This window comes from Falco peregrinus, chromosome 2, assembly GCF_023634155.1.
Source record: "Falco peregrinus isolate bFalPer1 chromosome 2, bFalPer1.pri, whole genome shotgun sequence".
NCBI lineage: Eukaryota > Metazoa > Chordata > Aves > Falconiformes > Falconidae > Falco > Falco peregrinus.
In genome coordinates this window covers 27,263,695-27,287,588 of record NC_073722.1, presented here as the reverse complement: position 1 = coordinate 27,287,588, position 23,894 = coordinate 27,263,695, and the positions used below count along the sequence as shown (strand labels likewise).

At 44.8% G+C, this 23,894-nt stretch overlaps 1 protein-coding gene and 1 long non-coding RNA gene across 7 annotated transcripts in view; one reads left to right on the top strand and one right to left on the bottom strand.

Annotated features, from left to right (window-relative positions):
• The window catches only part of LOC129783707 (uncharacterized), a 66,348-nt gene extending 49,090 nt beyond the window's left edge, over positions 1–17,258 (bottom strand). For both annotated transcript variants that reach the window (XR_008745539.1, XR_008745540.1), the window contains exons 1-2: positions 16,133–17,258; positions 6,951–7,066 (exon numbers count right to left, since the gene is read on the bottom strand). This is a non-coding gene — a long non-coding RNA (uncharacterized LOC129783707). The remainder of the gene's footprint in view (positions 1–6,950; positions 7,067–16,132) is intronic.
• Positions 17,259–17,360: 102 nt separating this feature from the next.
• The window catches only part of KLF3 (KLF transcription factor 3), a 29,461-nt gene continuing 22,927 nt past the window's right edge, over positions 17,361–23,894 (top strand). For 2 of the 5 annotated variants that reach the window (XM_055794100.1, XM_013303904.3), the window contains exon 1: positions 18,682–22,098. The gene's annotated coding sequence lies outside the window, so the exon portion shown is untranslated. Of the gene's footprint in view, positions 17,925–18,521; positions 22,099–23,894 lie in introns of those variants that run through there. The other 3 variants (XM_055794102.1, XM_055794101.1, XM_027795125.2) reach the window with 3 other exon arrangements.

Below are 23,894 nucleotides of genomic sequence, written 5' to 3'. Positions count from 1 at the left end.
AGGATCACAGAATGCCCATTAGACCCAAATGTAATTATGAATTAAGCAATGTGGTCCTGGGATATTTCAGACAAAATGTTTCCATTAGAAATGTAATAATATTCAAGGCAATGTGCAAAGCACTGCTGCACCTTCATCTGAAATATTTTGTATACAATTCTGATCACCTGTTTTTGAGGAGGGGTGAATTCAGGATACAGAAACAGCGCAGATGGCTGGTATGAGCCAAAGAACAGACAGGCTACCATACATCAGAATACAGTAGCTTCATTAGTTTAACCTAGTGAAATAAAGGTCAAAGAGGGACACAGCATAAACACCAGAAAGCTAAAATAACTTTTTCAGCTACTGGGTAGTGCTGACACTTCATAGAAATTGTAATTATGAATTTTTTACCATAATTTAAATTTTTAACCAGCAAAGAAATAGGGTTCTGAAACAGACAATAGGAAAAGTGGAAACAGAAACCTAACTGGTTTTACAGAGAAACTTGAGTAACTTGTAAAAGGGATTGTATGATACAGTTGTCTGCAACAGGAAACACACGGCTTGATGATTAAAAAGGTCCTCTTGAATTACATCAGCCTACCTGATATGTATTAATCCTATAGGGATGGTATACCCCACAGGTTTTCTGGGGTTCAGACACCCATAAAAGACTAAGCATCACTAAATGTTTCAAGGATTACAACAGATGACAGGAACTACCACCTCAAAATCACTAAATCACTTTTTAATTTAATTTGAGAGATGTCAGGCAATGCCTGCTTGTGTTTACTTTATACCTGAAAGCACTCTGGGTTGCTACAGCCACAGATGCGGGGCCAGCGGTAGTCACTGGTGAAAGCAACCTCAAGTTCATAGGTTAGCCAAGCCCATGCTGTGTGGGGTCTTGCCCTCATCCCTGCCCAGCCTCCTCTGCCTAGGTTGCTCAGTGACACATCCCTGCTGCAGGAAACCCTGCATGAAACGTGCAGTAAGTCCAGCAGACTGTGTGAGGGACTAGCAGTGTTCAAGCAGCCAGGATTTGGAAATTTTGGTTCTTGGCAAGGGGACAGTTTGTTAACATGTGCTGTGGATCCTGGAGCGTTCCTAGCCCAGTTCTTTGACTTCAGCCTGTTTTCATCCAAGACCACCTTTTTGGATGGATGGCATGGTCCCACCCAGGGGCTGTTTTCTGGTCCATCTGCAACTTTGTGACAGCACATGATCTGGAAAACCACGGCTATTGCACACTGAAAAGAAGCCTTGACCACCTACAGTCGTTGCCTGCCATTTCTCCTGCAATCTCATTAAGCCGTGTTTTGTTTTGCTGACACCAACACTGCCAAAGAGATAGCTGGCAAAGGAGACTGCATTAGTAATGTGGCTGGCATTTTGCCTCCTGCAGTTGAGGTCACTTCTGAGCACTGACTCTCTACTGGTCGACTTGCACGGACGGCCTAAAACTCCTTCAGTTCAGCTTCCACACGATGCAGCATGCCTGCAATTGCGCTGTTCCACTGGCCTTGCTCCACAGCAGTGATGATATCTATAATGACTATTTTTCTTGCCTTCTATCTTCTCTTCCCTAGCCAGCCACCTAAGCTGTTGAAATACTTGGTGAGCCTGTGTCCCTGTTCTGTTCCCAAAGCTCCAAGCAGCCCTGTAGCCCATTCATCTTAATTCACAGCAATGATTCCATTTCGCTGGAAGATTTCACTACAATTGTTTCTAATTCAGGTTAGAACCTTTCTTTTCTAGGTGAACCTTATGAAATACTCATCCCTCTCGTTCACACAAATCTTTTAATTTCAGAGATCAGAGATGTGCAGTGCAAACTCTGCCTACTTCGCACAGTGCATAAACAACCCTAAATGTAGCATCCAGGATGGGGTTTATTTCACTTCACCTTAGCCATCTGAAAGTCAGCCTCACTCCATCACCTAGATTCCTTCTATACTGACTGGAAAAGGGAAATTTCTTTTTGAAGAAAAACTCTCACACTGACACATGGGGAGGTCTCACCCTCTGGAGTGGTCTCTTTCCACGTAATGCAGAGCACGTCTAGGACACCTAATACTCAGAAAGCTAAAGGTAGATCAGACTGATGATTGATATTTCATGCCTTAACAGTATTTTTTAAACAGAAACTAATTATTTCTGGCTCTTAAAAGCTAAGTAAAACTTTCTAGCCCATTTCAGAGAAGGCAAATAGAAGCACATACAGAATGTATGACCTGTCAAAAGACAGACTGGCAATCACGGTCAAAGTCGCAGGAAGAACACGGGAGATCCTCGATCACAGACCTGTGCTAAGGCCATTAAACCATGCTTCTTTCAACAAACATCTACTTGCTACCAGCAAACATCTTGATATAAGTTTTACATGGGTTATTAATTCCTTGTAGTGCCTTGCCTCTGAACAGCGATAAAAAGTGGCCACACACAAAGGATTCTCTGGAACTGGGTGGTTAGTTCATGTCCCCTAACCCCTTCGAGCCAGCTTAAAGGATGGCTTGAAGCAGCATCCAGAGTAGTTCCAAGTGATCCTTCACTTCTCTGGATTCAGTGAAATTCCAGTGGAGACATAGTTGTACCAGAAAAAGGTGGGGGTTTTTCCCAGGAAAGAAGGAACATGAGCAAAAGCAATCTTTCTTCTGATCATAACTGTGGAAGGCTTGCCAGCTCCAATCACATTTTCTGGTGTAGAACTGACCTCCAGCCTTCACAGGTACTATGTCATCTTGCACCCATGAAAGTCAGGCCAACGAAACTTCAAGTTCATAGGTTATCCAAGCCACTATAAATATCTACCTATGTGTGTATCTGTATTAATACATGTACATATGCATATCTGGGTGTACCCAGAGGCATGTGCATGTGTATGCCCACAATCTTACAATTCTTGATATTCAAATATTTGGTCTTACTAGTAATGTATACAGCTCACCATAAATTTGTATGCACCTAGGGGAACCCTAGAGAGATTTTTTTCACTTTATCAAGCCAGACTCAGCCTTCAGAGCACTGAAGAGACCCACAAGGCCAGGAGGGGAGAGGTATGTATGCCTATAAAGCCACGGTGAATAATTTGTGGTGCAATGTAGCTGTAAAATCACTGGGCAAATACCTGCTTTGCCTCTAGTCCATCGAGCTGGTGAACTCCTCACTGATGCCAGGGGGTGGGGGGTTGGGGAGCAGCGGGGGCATGCCATGCAGCAGCTCAGCTGTGTCATACAAGAGGCTGCATGGGAGTTGTGAATTCTTACTGCCAGCTTATCAGAAACAATCATAGGACAAAGAGAAGGATTTGATCTTTTCCAAAGTAACTGACAGCAGAAAATACTGGGCTTGTCTGTGGTAAAGGTAGCAGTACATCCTGCACTCACTTAGCTACTGTGCAGAAAGAGAAAGCCTAAGAATGCAAAGCAATAGCTTTTTAAGGTTGTAAATGCTATACCCTGCTTTTCATGCCCCATGCTTCATGCTGAGGAAAAGCTGCAGCACACAGTGTCCTGGTTTTGGCTGGGATAGAGTTCATTTTCTTCCTAGTAGCTGGTACAGTGCTGTGTTTTGGATTTAGTGTGAGAATAATGTTGATAACACACTGATGGTTTAGTTGTTGCTGAGCAGTGCTTACTCTGAGTCAAGGCCTTTTCAGTTTCCCATGCTCTGCCACTGAGGAGATGCACAAGAAGCCAGGAGGGAGCAGAGCCGGGACAGCTGACCCGAACTAGCCAAAGGGATATTCCATACCATAGAACGTCATGCTCAGTCTGTAAAGTTGAGGTAGTTGGCCAGGGGCTGCTGATCGCTGCTTGGGAACTGGCTGGGCATCAGTCAGTGGGTGGTGAGCAACCGTACTGTGCATCACTTGTCTTTCTTGGGTTTTATTTCATTGTGTTGTCTCCCTTTTCATTACAATTACATTATTGTTGTTGTATTTCAATTATTAAGCTGCTCTTATCTCAACCCACAGGTTTTGCTTTTTTTCCGATTCTCCTCCCCGTCCCACCAGGGGTGGGGGGGTGTGAGCAAACGGCTGTGTGGTACTTAGTTGCTGGCTGGGGTTAAACCATGACAGCCAGAACAGAGCTCTTTTCAATGAGCAGAAACAACACTGAGGAAACTGGAAATCTACATTATTTACTGCATCTGAACCTCTTTCTTATGGTAAGCAACAGCCCTGGCCAGCAAGCCGCAAACCAAAAGACACCTTAGTGGTCCAGGAAGTTCAGAGATCTCAGAGTTAAATATTGAGCAATGCAGGTGCAGGCTGCAGATGGGAGGTTTGGGTGCGAAAGCATGCCAACTGCATAACAAAACTCGATTGAAGGAAGCCAATTTTAAGATCTCGGTCTGAATTCATTGCACATAGATGGCAGGAATTCCACAGATACCCTGTCTGAGAAACAAGAGTTTTCAAGGTTCCTCAATGTGCAAGCCACTGGCATAAAAAGGGACCTGCTTTGCTTTGCTTTGCTTTGCTTTGCTTTGCTTTCTTGAAATTACAGTTACTAGGCACACCCAAGTGTATCTCCTGTTAAATATGCGGGGGCAAACAACTCCTTGGTGCAAACACAGCTGAAGAGAGCAGGGAATTTAGTCTGTATTGACAGATTTAATGTTTTTTCAAGATTTGTGTCTAATATTCTAGAATTAAGAACTGAAGATTTTGCTGAAAGCAAGGAGGCAGACCATCTGTATTTATTTCCACCTTACTTCCACTCATTTTTTGTGCACTTTGTGCTCCCCTATCCACTGGGATATGCCAACCATTTTTAAGGCTGAAAGAAATCCTGTTTTGGTGTGTTCTTCCTATCTACCTATACAGAAACAGGAGCTCTAGTCTGTAAAAACGGACAGAAGTTCAAACAATGAATGAAATGACAAAGAAAAAACAACAGAGAAATGTTGGGAGGGGCATACTGGGAAAGAAATCAGCTTAGCCTGTAAAGAGTGGGTGCTGATGGGTAGACAGACTTTACCATGCTTTCAAACCTGGAATTCTCCACATTGCTGCAAAACAGCCCAAATTAATAGTCTACCATTTGAGGGGAAGAGGATGTCACAAAGAAAATACATCTTCTTAAAGCAAACAACCATTGCTTGGCTACACTGCAACATCCAAGTAATGCCCACCACAAGTCTTAAAACACCAGCAATCACCCAAGAGAAGTCCACCTTGCATAAGACATTCCCCTGAGGCTCAACAGCCTTTTGGTGAACTACTGGCTTAAGAGTTTCTTTGAACAGGATCTTTGAAGAAAAAAAATATCTGGGCATTTTCTTCTTCATTAGGCTCCCCAACTGCACGATGTATTCCTATTTAAGGTGAATTTTAAGTGAGAAAGCTGTAACATCAGCTTGCCTCACCACATAGCTACATAATAATGACTTGTTTCATTCCTCAAGGTGTTTTCTCTTAGCTTTGTTGAGATGTTTACTAATATGAAAAAGAAGCAAATATCTGTTTGGTAACCCATCATGCGATTTCATCTGTAAACTACAGGTGATAATAACATAGGTGACTCTGCTACATGTAAAGCTTAGTGAACAGTAACCCTACCAAAGTAGCCACTTGTATTTCCTTGAAACCATTGACGTGAATATTGGCATTCTGGATCTGGACCATTGCTCATACAGTGCTTTTGATACATAAAGCCCTATACATCTGCTGACTACTGCTACTGTTGGCACATACTTAAAAAGACAGACCTTATGATTTATTCTAATTTCTTACATTTTCATATTCTTACATTTCTTTGCTTAGGTCCCAAATCTACCTAACCTTGACAGCCAGCATTTTAAGTTTACACATTATTAGCTATTATACCAGAAATATTTGCAGTATATTAGGTTAGGCACATACATCAGTCTTTGCAGAATCCAGGATACTTATTAATTCACAAAGACTGAAATTATCTCTTCTCAAGTATGCCTTTGAAATTACTCCTAAGCATTTACTCCAACTTAAGGACGTAAATGAGATTTATGTGAGAAATGGGCTGTCACTGGCTGTTTACACATGGGTGAATTTTATCCAGTGGGTGTGTATGTTGATTTTCTACTCTAGAATTTCTGATCCTCCCAATTCTTCCCTACTACCTACCAAAATCACTGCTGTTAGTTTTGGGGTTTTGCGGTCAAAATATTCCACGTGATCCTTTTTCCATTCACCTTTAACTTTCTTTCCCAGCCCTGATCGTAACTGCTTAAAACAGCTAAAATGGATCGGTGACCTTTTTGTTAATTACTCATGTAACTAAAAGCTAATTTGTTAACAGAGTAAGTCTTGGTTTCTGGAGTACTGTGGAAAAAATGTGTCACTGAAGACTTCTCTAAGTCAATGGTGCCTGTATAAGAAGCTCTAACTTTCTCAAGTGCTTATTTCTGAGAACTTCCAGCCCCGAAGGACTGATGTTTATCTCTGCAACAGTTTTCATTGGGAAGATTTGGGAGTTTAAAGGCTTCAGACTTAGTGGCAAATTTTTCAGGAAGTACATAGCCCTTTCTGAGAGAAACATTCATTTGCATTTTTAATTCAATAATTATTTTCCCCAAAGCAATAAAATTTTGCTACAGCAGAATTTTTGTTAACCAAAGGTGGAATTTCTCCACTGATGTGAACCTGCTTTGGTCATGCCTCACCAGAAGGTTTTGCTGAGGGAGTTCTTTTGAGAAGCAATCATCATAGGAGTAGCTTTGCTGTTCATAAGGGACCCAAAGAAGCCTGAAGAGAGCATGCCTTCGGTGTTGACAGAGAAAAGTAAACTCGACTGAAAAGCCATCTTTGTGTCCTCCTGATCTTGGTCTTCTCAGTCCCATGTAATTCAGACATCCCAGGCAGACTCCTCAGCTGGCACGCAAGCAGCAGTGCTCTCCCAGCACCAATACACTTTAAAGTGCCCACATTATTAACATCCCCATGGCTCTTCCCACACCCATGCCTAGAAAAACCCTCTTACCAAGTTTCTGAAAGGATCTTCAGAAAGTGGCCACATGGCCATCCTCCCCTGTTCCTGTTCCAGGTCAGCTGTCTCCTCTCTGAAGGCCTCTTCCTCTCCTCCATCTCTCCCGCATACTGTGAAAGGAGACAATAGGAATAAGAAGCTCATTGACGGTTTATATAGATCCAACAACCCACGTTTTGTCACTTGTGTGACCCAGGAGAGGTAAAATCTTGTTTATGGATAGTTTTCAATAACTTTTTTCCTGTTTTGGGAACTGTTTCATTTCTGTTTAAATGTTACTATAGATACTGGAATCCAGCCTCACAAAGTTACATAAGCTGCCTTTGCAGCAGCAAGGGCAGGGATGTCAGGAGGGACACACAGTGTCCTCCCGTGCAAGCCCTACACAGGGGAGACTGTTCGGTGCAAGAGTACTGGGAGGGGAGGGAAAGGTACCCTTCACACCTCTGTCCGGGTCTGGGAGGCTGTCTGCCTGCCCTCTGGCCCAGAAGGGACTGAATGTGGCTGAAGCATCTGGGAATGATTGGGTGAAACTAGTCATAGGATAGTCATTAAGAATATTGAAAGGGTAATAGCAGACTTTGTTCAGACATTGAGAGACGGCAACACACACAAGCAGACATTCCACAGCTTGGAAACAGTAATGAAGGTACATTGCATGTGTCTGGACTGTTCAGGACAGGGGTGTGCACAGAAACCAGCCCACCTTGGAAGAAGCTAACCGCAGGCCCAGAGTGCCACGTGCCCATGCAGCCCAGCTAACTAGCTCAAAAAGCAGAGTTGGTCAGTTGTCGTGTCAGCGCTGTCCCTGTGCCGAGACCTGCGGTGGTGGCTGGCTAAGCACAGTTCAAAAGTCACCAGCTTGCTCAGAGCAAACTCTGAGCAAAGTTACCTAACCACGGTGGTATGCTCGTGGCCTCAGGCATTTCTCTATTACTCATGAATATTTCTTTATCATATGGTAGGGAAAAAGAAGTTTCTAAACCAACTTGTAAGTGCTTAAAGGCATTTGACTTCTTCACCATCATTTTCACAATTTTGGAAATTACTTAGAAAAAGTCCACTATCCTCAAAGCCCATCAATTCTCTACTGCTCTGCCAAATACAGCTGAATTCCAAGTGGATGTCAGCATGTGAGAAGGAGAAGGACAGTTCACTGATTTCTCAATATTTTCAAGAAAGGCGGGTTCAGTTCCTGACCCCTTGAAACACTGAAGTCTAGGTCCGTATTTCCAAACTGACAGGCATTTGAACATTTAACAGAGCATCTACCGATTCACACTGTAATTTTCACACTTCCCTGCTAATACTTTCTCTGTTTTCCATGAATGAGATGGTGATCATGCTTCCCTATTTAACAGAAGTGCAGCAAAGAGAAATTCTGTTAGCGAGTATGTGATGCTTATCATCAAAGTTCAATGAAAAAGACAGCTGAAATGGAGATTCCCTGCATCGCAGGCATATAAAATGCCCAACTGTTTTTTTGTTTAAACTAGCATCAGTTGTAGTCTCGCCTTTCTTGACAGCTACTGCAAATGCTCCTTTTACAACCAGTACCAATGCTGATGCTGATGCTGATGCTGCTTCTTCAGTAAAACAAGGACAAAGCTCAAGAAGACAGAGACATCAGGCACAGTCATTTAGGACCACAAGTGAGTAAGAATTAATTAACATCATGTGGCAATATAGGCTGGCAGATTTTATGAGCAGAAGCCTTGTTTCACCTTCCCTGGTTTTTTTTGCATCTACCTGCCACCCCAGTTTCTTACAGCTCTTCAAATGTCATTTATACTGACATTGGGGCTTTTAACCCATGTGCAGTTTTTAATGAAACAAAGGCCATTCAGACACTCTTCAATGATCTGAGTATTCACAAGCTATGTGTGCAGTACAGTACTTGGAACAGCCTCTGACACCAGTTTAAAAAAGTGTATGGTTAGTCCACTTAACTTAGTAGACTTTTCCCAAATAATGTAAAACAGGTCAGACACAGGTCCATTGCATTTGCATACTTAAAAGACAGGGTTTAGGTAAATACAAAGAGGGAGATTAAATCATGCAGCACTGAGAAGGGAGGTAGGTGGTCATGACTCCAGTGCTTGTAGTGCACAGCTACATATACAGACATTTCAATTCTATTTCCTCCTTCAGTCACCAACAACAAAAAAAGCCCCACAAGAACAAAAAGCAGCCCAGTTTGCCTTTAGAAATGCCAACAGAGAACAATTTCTAGGACATACTGACTCCTTCTCTTTATGACAATTTGGTTCCTTCAAAAGTGTCTCAAAATGCACGTTGAAAAGCTGAGGACTTAAAAAAGGACCTGGTCATTTAAAAAAATGTAATAGTAACATGAAGTGTTGTAGATTAAGGAACAGAAATGGTGACTCTTCCCTTAAGCTTAGACTGGAAAATGTTTTTCTGGTGCAAGTTTTATCTGATTTCATGAAAAATTACGAAGGTGTTTGGCGAAACACACTGTACAAATGCTTTTCCTATTGTACTGAAAAATCTATGAGCACAACTGGAAGACTTGCACATATTGTGAAATAGTTTCTTCACTTTCATGTCATTCTAATGTCACTCAGTATTTCTTAACGAAATCCTGAACAATAAACTGAGCTGTAAGCAGCATAACTATGTAGTACACCCCCATGCCTTTGGATGTTCTGGCCACATCCCCTGCTACCCCAGTACCTTTTCTTTTACAATCCCATAGACTTTGTTTGAATTCTAACTAATACCAGAGTATTTCAGATAAATTCAGGCCATTTTAACCAATCAGTTCAATGTGGTTCTTCGCTCAGAAATGCCAGTGTGACCTTACCATTTGCTGAATCTGTAAATAAGTAATTATTTGGCTTACTTATTAAGGTAACACACCCTAGCTAGGATGAAAAACCAGACCTACAAGATAATCCTCATCTCAAGTTTCTGCTGGCTGTACTGTCTCAAAGTATTTTCCCGTATTGTATTAGTGAAATTTCATCTATGCTTCACACTGAAGTTGGAAGTGTAAGGCACGGGTGGGCAAAGCAAGACCTCTAATGTTTTCTCTCATTAATTTATGTGCTTAGAATCTTGTTCTGCAGATAGAAAGATATCTTTTCCTTACTACAGAAACTGTAGTTAAGCATGTAATTAAAATTTTCTGTCAAATAACTTTTCATTAAAATTGGTGGATCAATAATGGTATTACTTGGTGTCTGTGCAGAAAGCGAAGAAATACATTTCATACAAGGGGACTGTATTTCACACTCTAGCTGATATCACCTAGAACATTAATCTTTTTGTTTGTACATTGGAATTCTAAATAACATCTCTTTACAAAAGCAATCTGAAAGTGTCATGAAAACAGCAGTGATGTTAAAAAAATTAGACATGTTGACATATATAAAAAAAATATTTTTGAAAGGATGTTATTTTCCCAAATGTTTTTTGCTTTTATTACTTAAGAGTATGCAGCAAAGGGAAAACTTTTTTAAATAACAAAAATTGATGGTATTGCTGGTTAAAATAGAGAACAGCACTTATTCTCTGTTTTTAACCAACAGATACCATTCTTGCTGGAGTATATAGTACTAGACACTGGCCATTCCTTTATTGTGTTGTTAATGTCTGCATTATGGTAATTTTAACTTGCAATTTGTTTTCATTCAGGTTTTCTGTTTAACAAGTACAACATTTTATAGGTAGTGGCTGCCATGAACAGCCTGATTTTAAAGCACATAATGATCCTTATCTTCCCCTAAAAGTGGTACTTAATGCAGAATCACAGAACCACACCGTGGGTCAGGTTGGAAGGGAGTCATTTAGTCCCATGTCCTGTTCAGTGTAGCTCTGAATTCAGAACAGATTTGTCTAGGCTTTGTTCAGTCAGATCCTGAAAACTTTTTGAAAAGATGTAAGAGCCTCTCTGGCCAACCTGTTCCAAAACTTCATTGCAAAAGACTGTTTTTTCTTCTTTCAGCTGGACTTCCCCTGCCTCCTTGATTTTATGACCACTGTCTCCCATTCTCACACTGTGTTCCTCAGCTTCAGCCTTATCTTCTCAGTAACTTCTCCATAGGTGCTGGGGAGGGCTGCTTTTAGGTCTCCCTGACACTTTCTTCTCTAGGCTGTCACAGCATTTACTGAAACACTTTTTTACAGAGATATTTTTAATATACTGATACATGTTTTTAATATACAAAAACCAACCTAAAGATGGCAAGTAGTCCAAAGTGGTCAGATTCAGCAAAGTTTTTTTTCAAACAGCAAGGGAAGGAACCAATCTCATACCAACTTCAGTACATCTCTTCAGACAAAGGAAAGAGGCTATTCTTTGTCTGGCAAGTCATTTAAGGACCTCTCAATTCAGCAAAGAAATGTGCTAACTTTTCAGTAAGTATTTAATGACATTAGAGTAAAAGAGATACAATATTCTTCAGTTCTACATTAACTTTTCAAATTGTGCTAGTACACTTTTTTTAAGCAGTACCAGCTTTGTAAAGGGAAAAAAAAAACCCCACACAAAAAATCTACCCCCAAAAACCATGGTTTTGGAAGCTCTTTTTGAATATTGAGCATTATGAGTCATTTGTGACTGTGTAAATTCCAGTAAGTCAATGGAGTTGTGTCAGACCTGGACTTTAATTTCTGATGGTACATCTTAAATTGCACAAGCAAACAAACTCCCCAAATGTGAAAGGAGGAAAAAAATGCAAAAATGTGTGTTAGCATCTTCCATATTTGAAGACACCTCTCAATCACCCAAATTAGACCCAAAGTTGTTCTCCCATTCTAGCAGGACACCTAAAAACCTGTGATCTCTGGATATACGAGACCTCTGAAGGTCAAACTGTGTCCTAGTCAAGTTACATAAAGCTGAAGCCATACATTATAAAACATGACAAAGTGGGGAAAGAAATGCTTTAATTAAACCAAAAAACAGTAACAGAAAACTTTAAAATTTCTCTATTTCCCCAGCAGTAAAGAAAATAAATAATAACTGGAGGTACAATAGCCTTAATTACAGGCTACTATAGTTAGATAGCCTTAACTATCTCCTGGAAGATCCAAGACCTATCTTTCTCCTAGGAGTAATCTGGCATTCCATCGAGTTGCCTGACTCAGCAAAGTCAAAAGTGACTTTTACATGATATGGACACTCAGTAGATGTAGATACAGATATATCTAAATCACCTTTTGCACAGCAAAGTCAACTTCCATCTGTTAACGATTTGACTTTCTAACTGGCACATAGCAGGATTTTCTGAGAATAGCAAAGAGCAGAATTACTTCTCTGGACTTCCCATATTTTCAAGACTTTCACAGCATATCTTGGAACACTCAGCAATTCTTTTATACAGTGAAAGTCAACAACTACATAAGCAGACTAGTTTACATTTTATATGCAGTGAACTGAGCTGAACAGAGTAACCTACTTCTTATCCATGTGTTTCCCTTTGCTTTCTGTTGGGAAAACATGTATTTTTTGTATGAGCAAATCACATCATCTTTTTCCTGTCCTACACTCTGAGAAGAAATTCCAGCCCCAGTACTGAGGAAAATTACATTATAGTAACACAGCTCAAGAACAGTAGTAAGAGACAGAGCATCTACACAGATTGTAAGACTGTATTCTCAATTACATCAACACTCACATCTCCTCTTGAGTCCATGTCAGCATAAATTTGCTGAGAATTTGGTCTCCACACCCAACAATCTTTATACATATATATCTGCTATTACTTCCAAAATTGCTGCTGTTCTTTCTGCTATCTAAATCTCAAGTGTCCCTCAACCACATCTTGGACATCAATACTTAATACAACAATCTTTCTACACTTCAAATAAAGTAACTCAAGCCTAGCAGCCTTCAGTAGAGGTTACACCTGCAACAAAAACATGCTTATTCTCAAAAAGTATCAACATGTAAAAAGAAATTCAACACACACACACTCCCAGTCCCCAGATGTTGACTCTGCAATTTTGATTGCTGCAGTGGGCTTGAGGGCTGACCCTCGGAGGGTTGTTTTTTTATTAAAAGCAGTCATGTGCGACTCAGTGGTTTTAACTAGAAAGAGCAGCCGTCCATCCTTTCCTTCTGCGAGGCGCTGAGCACAAAAGAGCCTTGTGTTGTGGTGTTTTAAATTTGTTTCTGCACGAAATGAGAACTCATTTCAGGGGTGAGGAACTACAGCAATTGCCTTGGTCCTCAGGCCACAGGAAGGGGCAGGCCGGGAGGGACCTGGGCCAGGTCAGGCAGCAGGACTCGTCACCCAGCGTATGTGGGCAGGAGGAAGGCCGGGAGGGGCTGGGGCGTTTGCCTCTGCCCTAGGCCCCATGCACCTCAGCACCAGCTCTGCCCAAGCTCCTCCGGTGGTTTCCTCTTGCCCGCACCTGCGTGCCAGAGCCGGGAGCCTGGCTTGCTCACCACCGCCTTGCCCTTCCTCCGAGCAAACAATAAGGTCCCAATTATGCAAACACACAGACTGACTCACGGATTGCTCGCGTGCCCCAGTGGCTACAAGACGAGAGCCCACTGTTTCAATATGGGAAGTTTCAACGCAATAAAAGCGCATCTGGTGTTGTACTGTGAGGTTTGTAATACCTGCAAAAGCCTTTCCCAGGGACCACTACCCACAACGGCTCCCAGCTCCCAGAACAGCATGGAAATTTGTCTGCCATAAGACAGGACTGTCACAGAATTCACAGGAGTGTATGTCTATACTGTAGTCACAACTGATGTGACTACAATGCAGTGTAAACGCAGCCAGGCAAGCTTTAAATTAGCTAGCTTGGGCACCGGTGGTAGTCTAGTTGTTGACTTCAGGCCAGCCTAACCACTCAAGCATTGACCCGGGTTTTGGGCATGTTTTCCAGCCAGCTCCAAGTTCCATGCTGCCACAGCTGGATTGCTACCAGCTTCCCAGTTGACTAGTTTAAATCCAGCTCAGGTATGTCTGTGACGGCAGTGTAGACATACCTAAGCTTATAAGTCATTTAAACTCCTATTTGTGTCTCAAGTTCCACATTTCTAAAAACTTGAAATTACAACACCGGCCTTCCTGTATCATCACCGTATTGCTGAGATTAAACGTTCTGGATGCTATAAATAAATACCATGTTAAGTGTGAAATTTACGGTTCTTCCAAGATGTAAATCGTGTTTAACAAAAAATAATGAATATTGCTGGCTATGTGACGACCTCTGTCTCATTCATTCCAGAAGCAGTTCAGTGAGCACCAGATGTACGAGGTGACTATCTGACCTGAAACTCTGCAGAACACAGTAACTTTATACACAGATGTCCAAATACCTCAAACATGTCTATGACTTACTCTGTATCTGTGGACTATGGAAAAAGCCCACTGATTCCAGTGGACATTTTCCCTGCATAAATAGCACTCACTGACTATATAGTACATTTTGTAACACAGAGAAACTTGGAAGAAATGCCAGCTTAACACTTGCACTGCTTGGGACCAGCAAATCATTCCAACTTCAGCCCATAACCTGAAGTTGAACTAAGGACTGAAAAAGTGCACAAAATTCTTAACTATTTCTTTTGTCTTTAACTGATTTTTGGGAAGCATAAATTTGTGCACAATTTCAGTCACATTCATCACAGTGGTAATTTAGCTGATTGTACCAAGGGTTCATTTCACCATGGCTGGATCTGGTCATTTAACAGACATCCTTTGCATTCAACATTTTAAGACCAATTTGTTCAAGCCAAAGATCCATACTTTCTCTTCACCCACTCTATGTACCACCTCCTGTCTGCTTATATCAGAAATTTCTATGTGCCAGCACTCCCTAATGCTCGGGAGTATGGATCCTCAAGACTCCGTCATGTCAAATGCTCCCTATCATGGCAAGGGCTCATGCCATGTGCCACAAACCAAAGGACACCCAAGCAATGTTCTTTATCTTTTCAATAGCACGGACTTACATACCACTTCTCTTACTCCTGTTTTGAGAAAGAAATCATTCAGCACGTCAACATTTGAAACGCTGCAGGGAGGATGGGCAGAGGGGAGGTGTGCTGGAAGATGTTATGGGCTGCCATCAGCTAGCCCTTTGATCTAGAAACACTTCCAGACCTGGTTAAAACTGCTGGGTCTGCTAACCAGATGGCAAGGACTCTGTGTGTTCCCAGCTTCTCCCTCCTGGTTTTTCAATTCCCATTAAAATCTATGAGGTTCTAGTCCCATCAGAATTTGAACATTCCTTCAAATTTTTGAACTGTTAAAGTATGAAACCAAATGCAGGAAGGCAACAAAATGCTGACAGGTGTACAATCTTGCTTGGCACCACAAAAGCATCATTCCCAGTCCTGCCTCTTGTTTGCCAACGTAAGTCCAAAGTGACTTCACAAGAAAACAGTAAAATTACAGCTGATTAGAACAGGTTCATCTGAGGCCAGACCTAGATAATAGTCAGCAGGAAACCCCGGTGACTTTATCAGGAGCGGCATGCTAGCTACTACTAAATATTTTGGCATTTCTCATGATTTGACATCAAAACAGCTCTGCCTCTGACCTAAGGGTTCTAGTTAGCCGTGTAACCTCTGCTAGTTCCCAGAAAAAAAGAATGCAAAACTGGAACATAACTACTTTATCTTGAGCATGTTCATGCAAGAAAACTACAGCAGCTCCTTTTCACAGGTCTAATGAAATGCTTTGTGTCCCTATGTTCTAACACAGCAACTCTGTTTATTTTATAGGCTTATAATAAAAAAATGACACTTTACGAGCTACATGATAGTATTTCAACAATACCTTGTTGTGACATGATACAGTGTAATTACTTAGCAGGAGATACTACAATTTATTGTTATGCCATTGAGTCATACCCTTCAGGGCTTCAGACTGGTGTCTAAGTTTGCTTTTTAAAGCCATACAGGCTAGCAAGCTAAGTCAAGGGATGCATTAAAACATCCTAGAAATAAAGACATAGACCGAATGCGTGCCTGCACACAGCATTTGAAAACACTTCCCGAATCCTTTTCCCTTCCCTCTTTGTTTTGCTTTTACAGCATTATTGACTTGGCTAATAATAATCAAAGAGAACAGAAATTTCAATGCAAACGTACAAGACCCTGACATGTCACATTAGGGTCCTATTCAGGCAGTTAAATACATAGATGGATCCTATGGAACTGGAAATGCTCAGCACCTACCACTGACCTTGCCCACGAGACGAAGCGTGTGATCAGAGTCCTGCAGGGACTCCATCCACAAGAAGCATTGCTGGCTTTTCATCCCTCCGCACAGTTTGCACCGTAGGACAGGGCCTTGCCAAGCATAGCATTTGCCTCCACCTTGGCGTCACTTTTAGGTGCCATACATCAGTGAGGAGAGGATTTAATTTTCTGTGGCACACTGTAACAACCTTAAATGCAAAACAGTGAATCAGTGGCAGCACCTTTCCCTGACCGATGGAGTCGAGACAGTAGGCCAGGATGTTTTTTTTGAAAAGCGTCGCTCTGAGCGAAGCCCCTCGATCCATCTTGTGGGTATGGAGATAAGGGGCTCCCGTTTCACAGGCGGTACGTGCAGTGCCACCCCGCTGAAAACGGTCTCAAGCAGCAAGCGCAGTCCTGGGACAAGCTCACCCCCGCGCCGCCACGGCGTGCCCCGGTGCCCCGGCAGCGCGGGGAGCCGCTCGGCGCCGGGGGCGGCCCGGGCCCCTCAGCCCAGCCGCCGCCTGGGCAGGGCGGCTGCAGCTGCCAGGGGGCGCGGCGAGGGGAGGACGGGGACACGGACAGGGACACACGCACCCCTGCCCCCGGCGGGTGGCAGCCGCGGGGCTGGGCAGGCAGGGGCGGCGCGGGGAGGCCGACCCGCCGCCCGCGCCTCCGGGAGGGCGAGCCGGGGGGAGCTGGCAGCGCCGCTTCCCCCCGGCGGGAGCGCACCCGGGCACGACGGGCTGATCGCAGCCGTAAGAAGCACCACCCCGGCAGGGGCCTCAGGCAGCCGGCAATCCCGGCGGCCGAGTCGGGCGAGGCGCCAAGCCGGGGCGGAGGCGGGCCGACGCCTCTGCCCCACGCCCCGCCGCCGGCCCTCGCCTTGGCCCCCCTCGCCTCGCCCGGCCGCGGCCCGGCCCGGCCACCTCTCCGGCGCGACGGGGCGCGGCGCGGGCAGCCCCGCGGCAGCAGCTCTGGGTGAACCACCGCCCGGCTCCGCGCCTCCCCGCTCTCCTTCCCAGCCCCCGCCGGCGAAGCCAGCTCGGCGGCAGCGCCCCAGAGCGAGCACCTCCCTTCCTTCCCCCCGGGCGCTGGGTGTTGCTGTTGTTTTGCTGCCGCCGCCGCAGGTCGGCCGGGGTGGGCGCGAAGGGAGGGAGGGGAAGGGGTGCGCTGCGGGGCCGGGTGCCAGGCGCACGCCTCTGCCTGACACACGGGCGGGGAGGAGCAGCTGGACGGGCAGGTTTGTCAGCGGGGCGGCGGCGGCCCCGTTCCCCTCCCTCCCCGCGCTGCTGGGGATAATTAGTGTCTGTGCGAGTCTGTCTGCCCCCGGGAGGCAGGGCGGGCAGCGCGGAGTCAGTGCGTACCCGGCTGTTTGTGCGCGGTGACTCGCCCCAGCCCCTCGGCGGAGCCTCCACCCCGCGGGCAGGGAACCGCCCGGCCCGCCCGGCCGCGCTCCCCGCCGTGACCCTCCCACCGCCACTCACCCCGCCGGCCCGGGGAGCCTGGCAGGGCGAGCGGCGCCGGCGTCATGTGACAGCGCGGCCCGGTGCCAGGAGCCCGGGGGCAAGGCGAGCGGGCGGGCGGAGGGCGGGAGGCAGGGCGGCGGGCGGGCAGCTCCTCCTCGCACACAGACACAGAGCCACCGCCGAGGCGTCTCAGCCGCGGGGACGCGGGACACGCCGGCCTTGCGCCTCGGTGCTGCTGGAGTGCCCCCAGCCCTCCGCCACCTAGTGCGACCCCCGGCACTGAGGGAGCCGACGGAGGCCCGGCGCCCTCCGTACCGCCCGCCCAGCGTAAGTGGGGGTGGGGGGGCGGGCCGCGCTGTGCCGGCTGCGGGATGGCGGTGCCGGAGGAGGAAAGTTTCCAGGCGCTGCGAGCGGCGCGGAGCCCGGGGCGGCAGGGGATGGGACGACACCGGCAACAGGAGGAGCGGGAGCCACAGTCGCGCCGGGGGCCGAAGGGGCCGGGGTCTCCGTCGGGCCGCAGCTGCGGGGAGGGGGGAGGACTGATCTCGGGGGGCGGCGGGGGCTTGCTCACCGCCGGGCTCCCTCCGCGGCGCCTGTGAAACTTCTCGCGTGGCCGGCAGCGCGGTGGGGCGCCGGGAGCGAGGGGGCTGTCCTGCCCGGCCGCCGCCGCCCGGGGGGGCAGCGCACCTGTGTGGCCGGCGGCGCCGCTCGGGGCCGGGGCCGGGGCCGCCACCCCCGCGGCGCCCTCCCCCGCCGGCCCGCGCTCCGTGGCAGGGGGCCCGGGGCCTCCCGCCCGCCTGCCTCTGGCGGGAGGTCCTGCGGGCCGCCCGCCCCTCGGAGCCGCCCTCCCGCCGAGGGGGGCCGCAGCCCCCGACCTCCCGCCGGGGTGTGACAGGCTTGTCTCGGATGGGGGACAGAGGTGTCAGCGGATGCCGCGAGCAATACCGTGCCGGACGAAGCTGAGGTGAAAAGTCCAGCGGGTTCCCTCGGCTCTGAGGCGTTGGGGAGATGCCCGGGCGGGAGGTCGCCTCTGGGCGGTGTCGCAGCGGCAGCGCCGAGCTGATCGGCGGCGCCGTGGCCCCGGTTTAACTCCCGGTGAAGTCGAGGGTGAGAGCGGCTCCTAAAAATCTACCCCTGGTATTGTCATCTAACCGTGCTTACAAGCATTTCGTAATGCAGGCGAAGTTAAAACGCCTGGGACTGCACGGCGGTTTTGTGGAGTCAGAAATAACGAACGTAATTAGCTTGCCTTTTCTGGATGCCGATTGGGTTTTTTTTCTAAAGCTGAAATGGGAATAGGGAGGTTATTTGCTTTGGACCTTTGTCAGGTGAGTGCCTGGCAGAGCTAGGGGAGCTCTGGAAAAGGAAGGTTCGGCAGTGGGAGCCAGCGCTGGGAGATCGCAGCACCTGACGGGCGGTTGGCAGAAAGACCGATCTCAGAACGGCTCCAGTGGGCATTCCAGAGTTACGTGAAAAAAAATACATTAAAGTTGTTTTGTGTATTTCCCTGGTGATTCGGGTACTTTACCTGCACTGTCTGCTGTGTTTTATTTGGTTCCTCGCCTTTTGAAAGTTCAGGAAGTGTCACTATTTGTGGAGCTGGACTCTGCAGGTTTTATTGTTGGGAAAAGCTGGATTTGGGTGGCTGATATCTCTGAAGACTTTTTTAAACTAACACCCATAAATGCTTATTACCTGTATTGAAAACAAAGGATTACGTGGCGGCTCACTGGTGACTTGTCTGTAGAATACTTTCAAGATACACTGTCTTGATGTATGGAGGAACTAGCTGCTTCTTGTGTGACAGGGATTGCCTATGGATTTGATAATCCTGCATGACCCAGGAGAGATTTAGTTCAAACTAACTTTCCTCTTGTATTTTTAATAATACTTTGTCGAGTATCAAAATACAAAAAACCCCCTGAAACTGACTTGAGTGGCCTTTTTTATTTTTTCCCAAGCAGGCAAATATATCTTTTTCTTTCTTCACACCCCGTTATAACTGTGTTAAAGACCTCAGGGGAGACTGAGGGGAAGATTCTAAATGGTCTCTCCCTTCCCTGAGAAACCAAGCAGAATTTTCTCTTAAACAGCAGAGCTGCAAGGAAGCTTTTAGGTACTGTGAAGATTTGACCTATGCAGCACCTGTTTAGCCAACCCCAAAAGTCTACAGATAAATAGTGATGTAGATGTGAGTGAGATTAGTCGAGGGCTCAGGTAATAAGAGATGGGAGTTATACAGCCACCAAATTACTTACATTTCCAGATATTCAGTATGAAAAAAGTAAGGAACTGATATTATCGGCATAAAACCTACACCCACACATTGCTGTGTAGATGTTGTACTAGCCAGTTGTCACCTCGTGTGCATTGTTAAACTCCAGCCATGAAACCCTGCAGCAGTTATTAATGCAATTATTAGTGTTGCTGTGGTACTCATCCACGTAATTTGCTGTAACACATTCTCACATTGGATAATACTAGCTGTCCCACCCATGGTATATAAATAACGAATGCAAAGCATGAAAGTCCAGAGAGAGTATTTGAAACCATAGCTTTAAAGGAAAATGAATGTCAAAGTTACTTGGTTGCATGACATTTAGACAAGATGCACTTTTCCTCTGCCTCATGTCAGTTTATTTCATTTATTCAGCTGTGTATTCGGGTGCTTCAATAATAAAAGCATTATACCACAGAAAAATCAGATCCTGAGGTGAGGGGTGACTGCATACAAAACAGGGATGTAGAAGGCTAAGCATGTGATAGCTTAGAAAAATACTCGCGGGTGCACTGAATGATGTTGGTCCTCAGCTATTGAGCAGTGCTGAACAAAAGGCTGTCCAGGACCAACACCTGGCTTTACAAACCACTCCTGCAGCGGTCTGATCGCCCTAGCTCTGTCTGCAAAGGTGCTTGCTGTCAAGGCTGGGCGCTGCCTATTCGATGTCCTGAAGCTGTAGCTCTGTTTAGCTGCTGGCATTCTGTAAATACAGTAATAAACCAGCTAGTCCTAGGGAAGGTTCCAGCTAATCATCATGACCTGTGGTGTCTAAAAATCTCCTGTTCCCTTATGTTAAGGGAGCCTGTTTGTAAATAGGGCAGGGCCCCTGCATAAGGACAGTGTTTTTATTCACACCCAATGAACAAACACCTCCACCCACTGTTGTTGTTTTAAAAGACTCCAGCTGCTCATGAATATAGGGTCAGGGAGGGCCGCCTAAATGTTTCTCTGTGCTTTCTCCCCAGCACAGCCAGCAGAGCTGTTTCCTGTTCTTTGTTTCAAGGCTGGGGTTTGCGTCACACATTCCAAGTGGCATATGTGGTGCTCTTTCCTGTTTCAGGCTGTTTTCTGGCAGATCAGTAGCCTCTTCCAGGCCCCTTGTCACTGCCCCTCAACTCCCAATCCCCACCCAATGAGTTATCATGTCTCTACACACTCAACGATTGCTTAAGATGCCTGTGTTATGTCATAATGAGGTTTCCCAAGTTAACCTTTAACATACGCCCTCGACTCCAGTATAGTTATGGGGGTGAACTGGAGAGCTTCACTCCCTTCACTGAAAACTAGTACTCAAGTCTCCAAAAGTTGTGAGCCAGTTTTCTGCTCTCACTTGCTCATCAGTAGATCTGGAATAGCTCCATTAAAGTAACAGAGTTACACTGGTATAAAAAGAGTGTGAGAAGAGAATCCACATGTGTAGGCTCGTATTTGTAAGAGGGTTTTGGCTTCTGCCCTTACCCAACCTGAATGGCCACCAGAAGCACTCTTATTTCCAGATCTCAAAAGGAATAGGTATTTTCTTCATATAGAAACTAGAAGAGTCATTGGCTTCCAGATGTAATACAGAAAATGAGGCACTGCTGGCTATTTTTTCTTTGGAATACCATAGGTATGGCTGTCCCACATTTTGTATTTTTGAAGGCATAAAAATAATTTTTTTATTCCTGTTTTTATATTTTTCTTGTCCCCCCACCCTGTTGCAGGCAGACGTAGAGAAACGTCAAGAGGAAATTCAGAAAGAGAACGTAAATGTTTCTGTTGCTTTGGATCTGACAGAAGAAGAGCTAAAGGACCCAAGCCAAAGCTCATTGAAATAAAGAGAAAGACTTGCATTAACTTCAATGGGCTTTGAATCAGGCCCTGGCTGAAAATGCAAGATGGAGTGTTTATTCTTCTGTGTCACTTAGGGCCGGAATATGCATTGTTTCTGTACACACAGAAATACTTCCACCCTTTCATTTTACCCCTTTCTTTCACTCATTTTTTAGGTAATCTTTTAGTTCCTGCTGTTGCTCTTCTGATGCTAAAAATTTGCTTCTTGTAATCGTTACAGCTGTCTTTTAAGAAGGATCTGAAATACATGCTTTAAACTTCCTCTTTCAGGGCTTAATTGTGTGTGAAAAATAATTTTTACTGAATTATATGCACATCCTTACATCAACTTGTTTTTTGTCTGTTCAGAACTCGAGATAACAAGAAGTATTTGGCCACACGGTTTTGGTAAGTTGTTTTATCGATTATTTTCATTTTTTATTCTCAGTTGGTTTTACTTACTTGTTCTTCTGTTAATTCATCCAACCATGGATGAGTTTACCCATCAGAACCTGATTAAATATCTTAATTCTGGTACTGTGAATTTCGCAAAGGATTTCAGACATGTTTAATCTTTCTTCTCATGACAGAGGAAAAGTGTTGCATATAACTGCATTTAATATTGGAAACTGGTGTATAATAAATGCAGTAAATTTTGTGGTTCACACCTTTTTGTAGCCAGAAGTTCTACAAAATCAGGAACTGACATTAAAATTACAATAGTTTTGTAAACCAACATTTTAATATTAATTAACACCGCTAACAGGAGGTCTTTTAGAGTTCTTTTATGCTGTCAGCATTGAAGCTTTGTCTTTTCATTCCAAGGCTGGTTGCTTCCAATCCAGAATATGAAGTTTGGCAGAGCTGGTTTTAGGAGAGATTTAACCCTTCCCTGTTAAGCATTCACTTGATGCCAAGGCTTCCTTTGAGGGTTTTGTAGTCGTCGTTGGTATCTCCCAGGGGAGGGAAGTGTAAGCATAGATCAGCCAAATGGAAAGATAAAGCTCTAACAGGTTTTCAATGGTAAACTAAGTCAGAATGGAAAAAAAAACCCAAACCGCCTATCTGCCTATATGCAGTCATCTGCCTATGTCTATAGTCTGCCTATAGTCTGCCTATCATGCAGTCAGTGTGTGTTACCAACAAACTAACTTTATCTATGAAGGCATGACAGACTTTATACTTTTTATTAAAGAGTCTAAGCTACTTCAGTCACTCTCATTTGTACCCACTACACGATCCAGCTCTTCTCCCCGTTAGGTTTTTTCCCCACTTCCATAGGTACATAGAAGTTCATTGACATTTACCCTATATTCAAATCCTCATTCAACTTAATCATTTAGACTATTATTCATGAATGTACTCTTCCTTTCTTTAGGATTAGGGTTTTTTTTCTTCTTCCCCATACTATCAAATATGTTGAATGTCTGTTTCATGTTTCATGAAATAGCAGAACCCTTTATGTAAGAAAACAGTATTTGCTGCCATTTTCCCCTCATAATACAAAAATAGGATTTGTGTGTTTCACCTTTTAAATTATTGTGAAAGTTAACCTCTTAAGAAAAATGCAACAAAACAAAGTTCAGTTTGGAAGAGAAAGATTATCATACCATTCCACATACTTCACTTGTTTTCAAAAGTATGATCTTTCGTCCTTACTAGACTGTTTCTCCTTCTAAGAAGTAGCTTGAGACAGGAAACCAGACAGCAGTCTGCCCCGATAAGGGAGAATATTGTCTAATGGAGGTGCCTCAAGAGCTTTTCTTCCTCCCTTAGGTTTGGTAAATGTAGAACTGAAGATTTAAGAGGGTTTACACGGGCTTAGTTTTTCCTCAGTAGAGAAGGCATTTTCTTCAAGAGCACTGCAAGACTGTTTTTGCCCAAGATGTTTACCTACAAGAAAGTTATTTCCAGGTGTGTGGCTTCAAAGAGCCTGCAACAGCAGTACTGTACATTTAATGCAAATACTGATTAGTCTGGTACACAGCTGATAAATTACTATGTTAAAGCAGTTCTAGGTCAAACAAAGTCAGCAAAGTTATGATGCATAAGTTCTGCAAAAAGACAGGTTTTTGAGGTTGCTTGCAGTTCTGAAAGGAGGAGTGTAAAAAGATTTTCAAGTCAATAACAAGCAAAAATAGTCTGAAATACTAAATAACAGAATCCTGTAGAAATACTCTTTTTCTTCGTGCATATCAAGTAAC